The following is a 6,325-nucleotide window of genomic DNA, read 5'->3' on the forward strand; positions in this document are numbered from 1 at the left end:
GAAAATAATCATGGAATCTTTTAGCAGACACTTTTATCCAAAGCACTGCATAAATATGGGATTAAACCTGGAACCGTTTGCTATACATTCAAATGATCTAACCACTGAGCCAAACGTATCTTCAAAGGCCCCATAATCCAACGGTGTAGAGTATATTGTATGAGAAAACTGACTGTATATTTATTATGTCGTTCAAATGTTTGTTCTTACATGTCTTTCCATCGTTACTTTTGACTGTTTATGAATGCATGACTAGGAAGGGTCATTCAGAAGAATGACAGTAATGGAGGATGGTTTCAATAAACTGGCTCTCAGGTACAATATGACCCATGATGTGGGGGAGGGGCTCCCTGCCCAGTTACAGCATCTGATTGGCTCCTAATGGTTGCACTACAGTGAAGAGCAAGAATGCAGTAGCTGGATGTCAAGCACAAACAGCACACCCTCCAAACCTGGCAACCCTAAAACACCCCCACAATGATCGTCAGGTGTGGTTCTCGCGTCCCATCCCGTCTCTTCAGAAGAATTCCGTGTCAGCCTGCACTTGTGGACGTTTGAAACCTGAAAGAGGGTCCTGAGAGGATGGGAACTGGAGAGGCAACGAGGACAATGTCTCTAAATTACCCTCATGTAAAACAAGGCACAAGGATTTTCAAGTAGCCTGGTAAATTGAATGAAGTCTGGCTGAAATAGTTTGCAGCAAAACAAAATGAGGTGTATTTAACATTCACGCACAATGCTGAAAAGTGACAATTGCTTATCTCCATGGAGATCAATAATAGTACCAGGATCATTGTGTAAAGTGTCTGAAGGTTTAATGCAGATAGAATGTCATTATTATTTTCTTTCTTCTAATGATGGTCATTATGCAGGGACACTGATTGAATTCCATTTGTTACCTGCGTTTGAGCCCGAGTGGAATAATTACCCTTTAAGTATCTCCATTAAAATTCATACACGAATGTTCATGCCTAGACCTCCTGTTAAAAATAACAAAAATATTCTTTGAATGCTAAATGAATTGGATTATCAAGCAGCAGGGTTTTAAATACATGATGAAAAGAATCTAAATGCTTACATGGGTTTTGGACAGGATCGCTTCTTTGCATTGTGTAATTTTTCAGGAGATGCAAACAAGAAACCACTTGTAGCCGTCAAATTTGGCATGCTCACTTAATATTTAATTAAAAATGGATCTGCAGGCAAATGTAATCAATATCCAGCTCCCAGTCTAAATTGCATTTTCAACCTCTTGTGCCAAATACCATATAAATATTGTCTTTTCACAGTAGCAAGTATTTGATAGAAATATTCAGTCTTTGTGTTGTTTACTGTAATGTGTGGCGCTTACTGCATGGTACTCTATATGTCAAACGTGACATATTTAATTGATCTTGTATGTTGTCTAAATAGGTACAAGACCTCGCCTATTCCCAAAGATGCATTGTTTTTAGTATCACCATATCCTGTTGCTTTTTTTTCCGATGATAACTTCATATATACGGTGTATACAAACTACTTCAATAGTCACTAAGTGCTGAACAAACCACAGCATTTCCACTGCTAAGGGATGTCTGCTTAAGATTTCTTTACCAAAACAACTCCAGAGTCACTGGTCCATGAAACCTTGTTTGCTGATCCCTCAGCGCATGCATTCAGCACCAACAAGAACATGTCACTCCTAGTTTTTTGTTGTTGTTGTACTGCCAGTCTCCCTGCTCAGAATCACCCAAGTGGAATTAACTTTGTTTGTGTTGCAGGTAAATAAGACCTACTCTTGCCTAATGCAGCCATCCTGCTGTATAGCCCCAGCTGTGTCTGAGCACTGAGCCAGCCAAGCAGGAGTGGAGAGGGGATTTGGCCAGACCTAATCAATCACTGACAGATTACAGCTAAAGCCACTTCCATATCCATTAAAGAGGGACAAATGCAGAATTGCAACTGAACTACTTCTAGTTTTAAGCCAACAGTGGGACTTCCTGGTTATTCATCAAAGTCATTGCTGGTGAGCAGCATGGCTGGCTGTGCGATTGTAGTGCCCAGCAGATAGAGCAGGGTGAAGGAGCAGCATTGAAAGGGCTGTTTATGCCTTCAGCTGCGATGCTGTCAGCCTTGTGGAATTTACTGTAAATCACATTGCTTTTATTGCAAGATTTAGTAGCTTATCCTCTGCGGGCTCTATTCACTTCAAGCTGGTCCCCATTAGGATTTTAGCCCTAGTCCATAAAGGGAGTTGGCTACACATCATCAAATAATATGAGAAACCAATGGTTTCAAATTTTCTTTATTTTTTTGGCTTTCTCTCTACCATACCTATATTCTTCAGCCACCGTTGGGTTTCATTGCAGGGGTCGAAGTGTGCTTTTCTTCCTGATCAAAGCATTTACACTCAAACATACAGAAGAGTAGTCCCCAAGAGTGTCACACAAGCAGTGTTTGTTTTCAGTTTTGTCCATGAGTCAGAGCTAAAATAGTACCGTGCGGTATCTGAGGACCACCAGAAAGTACTATGGTGGTCTGCTTTTAAATAGAAGATGAAGAGTAAGCTGCCAGTAAATCTTAGGATATTTACAAAAAAAATCTTCAAAAGAAGCCATCCCTCGTCGAAATATGTTTTTTTCTTGGGTCATGTAATCTCGAAAACAAACATGGTAGGATGATGACAGGCTACTTTGGTAATTCACTCAAACCAAATATTTGTATCTATAACACAGCTTCTGCCATTTATCTTAAAAACCCTACTTAAAAAAAACACAGGAGGCAATCCTAGGATTTTATAAAGCAATGATTTTAGAAAAAGGAAAAACGAAAACATTTCCTGTTGGTTTGAAACATTACAAATGACACAATTGTGTCCTCTGAGACCAAGTACTATACGGTTGGTTTCTCCAAAGGGTTTCATGGCAGAAATAACAAACTGGGAGCAAGCGCTGCTGAAGTGATCACAGATGACATAAGAGTCTGTAGGCAGAAGGTTAAAAAACATCCAGTCATGGGCCTGGGTAAACCCCTAACCTTGTTCCTGGGGAGATAAATGGAGGAGGGGGGGGGGGGGGATCTTAAGCAAACATTCAAACAGTGAAGACACTACTGTACATAGCTATATTTTTACATCTGTGTCAAAGAAAATACTGTTATAGTACTATAAATATAAATACACTGAGTTCAGGAACGTCGACCAGCTTTTATCTGGTCTCTGTTTGCAATGATACTGTTCTTAAATCACATGCTGTAGAAAATATGATGCCAATTTTCCTTTAATAAACCTGATATTATTTTGCAACAAAAAAAAAACACTAAAACGCCATGAGCAACCAGAATAGATTTATGCTTTCATGCTGCATTCACAGCCTTTTCATCGCATTGATAATCTATGAGGGAAATACATGTCCGCTACTCAAATCCTCTCAAACGATTACCAGAGAGATATTAAACACCAGATCAATGTTCATTTCGGTCTTCTGACTTGATCCATCTGGTGTAGGATTCAGGTGTGTGATAGCGTGGGTGTGTTGATCTGCAGTCCCTGCTAGGTGTGGCTGTCTGGATGATGTGCGTGTTGACGGCCTGTATCAAGAGTTCAGGGAGGCAGCTGAGCAAAATCATTTAGAATGTCCTGCCTGCTGACACAAGGACAAAAGGCACGGTCGGAACATTCTCATATGAGGGAGCAGACGGTGGACGCGGCTCCACCTGGAAATGCACTGCAGTTGTTTTCCCCCTGACCTCCAGAGCAGGCTGGGAGGCTGTCAGAGGCTGCGGCTGGGGAAGGAGGCTCCAGACAGCCTCTACTCTGGGCAGGCGGATGGAGGCTCCAGACCCTGGGCATTAGGTTTAGGGTACAGTGGAACCATGTCACCTATTAAACCACTGAAATGTCCCAGCCAATAATTAGTGGCAGGGCAGGGATAGTGTCGCATAAAGGGTGATTATTTTGTTTTTTAATTTGTGTTTTTTTCCCACTAATGTTCAAACCAGACCTACTGAACGCCCTCGCACCAAGCACATTCTGTACTCTGGACTCTGGCTGTTTACTGGCCATGGTCCCACCCAGACACACTGCTACTCCAGCACTGATTAAGAGCTGCAGAATAACCCACTTAATGCCATGTCTGGGAACAACCTCTCATCACAGCAGATTAATACCTGATCTGATTGCACCTGTAGTCCAGCGTCTGAGCTCTCTTCTTCCTCCTCCTCCTCTTCCTCCTCTTCCTCCCCCTCCTGTTCCCCCTCCTCCTCCCCCTCCTGTTCCTCCTCCTCTTCCTCCTCCTCTTTCCCCTCCTGTTCGCCCTCCTGTTCCCCCTCCTCTTCCTCCTAATCAGGTTGTTTTCTTCCATGATGGAGCTCTCGGCTGGTGTTAAACTGGACTAGACTGCCAAAGCAAACAGAAGAAAGCCAATGAACTTGTATTGCTTATGCATTCTTTTACTGGTCACTAATAACTAATAAAGAGGATAAAATCGATAAAGATGATTTAATTTAACCGAAACAGGGCATTGCAATGTCCCCAAAATGGTGTTAGAAGGCCATCCAAGGAAAGCTACATTGTATTGCTAACTTGTAAAAAAAGACACCGTATATAGTGGGACTGATTGAAAGTAAGGTCAGGTTGTCCCCATTGAGAAGACTAGTGTCCTGTCCTCCAGTGCCACACAATACTGTTGCTACCTGCAGCACAGCTGCATTACAGCAGTCATTATTACCTTGGAGTGTGTAAAGGGGAGCCATCATTGGCCAGTGCCACACACCCTGAGCGGAGACGGCCTGTAGGCTGAAACCCTCCAAAGACCAGAGCCTCTGCTGGAGGACGACTCGGCCGGTCTGCGGGGAGCACTGAAGGCTGAAGCAATGCATCACTCCAAGGGCCTTGGAAGTGAATATGAGAGGGCATTCTGGAAGGACCGGACCTGTGCCAGAGTCCAGATCATGTGTCTAATATTGAGGGTCTTCTTGGTCTCCCAGTAGACTGGAGATAGGCTCCCTCCTTTAAATGACTGTGAAATGATGAAAGAGGGCAGGGAATACATAGGGGATTATAATGATCCATGTCAATCATGTCATTGGATTTAGCATTTATACTGAGAATGAAGAATGCTGCACTGTATCTTGCAGGAAAAGCTATTAGGTGACACCTGGAGCACACAGTGCAAAAACATAGCTTATGGTTGTTGTTTTTTTACAACTTAATAATACTACATTGTACTGCACAGGGTGGTGTTCAAACTATTCTTCATCGAAGGGGCCACAACTTCTTGTTAAGACAAATTGTCATAACAAGAAGACCACACATGTAACATGTTCCAGTTCATAAAGGCTTTATTAAAAACAAATCAGAGATATTTTTTTTATCGATTTCAACGTCAACTGTCATTAGGCCCGACTTAATCGCTTTAAATTTGCCTCCTCCGACAGAGAACATGCGCAGAGCGCCGCGTGCTCCCCTTCTATAGAGCAGCTGTCCAGGGTTTGGAATTCCAACATGGCAGAGCCCGTGGTCAGTCTTCCCCACACTAACTTGGAATGGTTTCAAATCGCAAGCAGCCGCGCTTAACCCGAGCAAGCCATTCATCAGCATACACTGGATCGATGTTACTGTAACCCCGAGACTGCCCTGTCACGCAACCAGGTAAGAGTTAAGATGTATACAATGGGTACGAACAATTAAAAAGAGCAGAACCTGCGCTAGTGCATCCGTTAAATGGAACTGCTGTTAGGAACCTTCTCACGCCTCACACAGATTTGTAGCGCAGGATCCGAGACGGCATAAACAACATACATGCGAATGTTGGGTGATAATGACACAAAAAATGAGAAAAGAGAGAAGAAATGTAAGTTCGGAGCGACTGATAACCATTAAGCATATCAGCGGTGACCAGTTAGGCTAATATAAAAGTGATGACGATCATGTAAATGGTGTTTTACGAAGTAACTTTATTTTCCATAAGTTTAATGCAATCCAAGATAAGAATTAAACTCGCCGTTAACAGCTGTTGGGAGGTTAATACACGCCGGCGTTGAGCTCTGTAGGGACAACCGCTGGCATGTAATCTGGGCTATTTTAAAAGTAAGGGGGGCATCACGCTGGTTTAGCTGCTTCCTCTAATGGGTTGCAAGAGAATGTGCGTTTTATGTCATCTACGGAGCCGCTCGCACGCTTCAGTCCTCCAGTCTCCAACTCGAGAACTGACAGGCTTAACGTGGTCATGTGTTTTGCCTCTCCGTGGCTCTTCGCATGTTACCCCAAGTGCTTTTGTTACTGTAGCTTTTTTCTTAATTGTATGCATGTAGGTTAAATGAATACCTGACGAAAAGGGCCCCGTTT

The sequence above is a fragment of the Hypomesus nipponensis genome, chromosome 23 (genome assembly GCF_054491055.1).
Source record: "Hypomesus nipponensis isolate SF chromosome 23, ASM5449105v1, whole genome shotgun sequence".
Taxonomy (NCBI): domain Eukaryota; kingdom Metazoa; phylum Chordata; class Actinopteri; order Osmeriformes; family Osmeridae; genus Hypomesus; species Hypomesus nipponensis.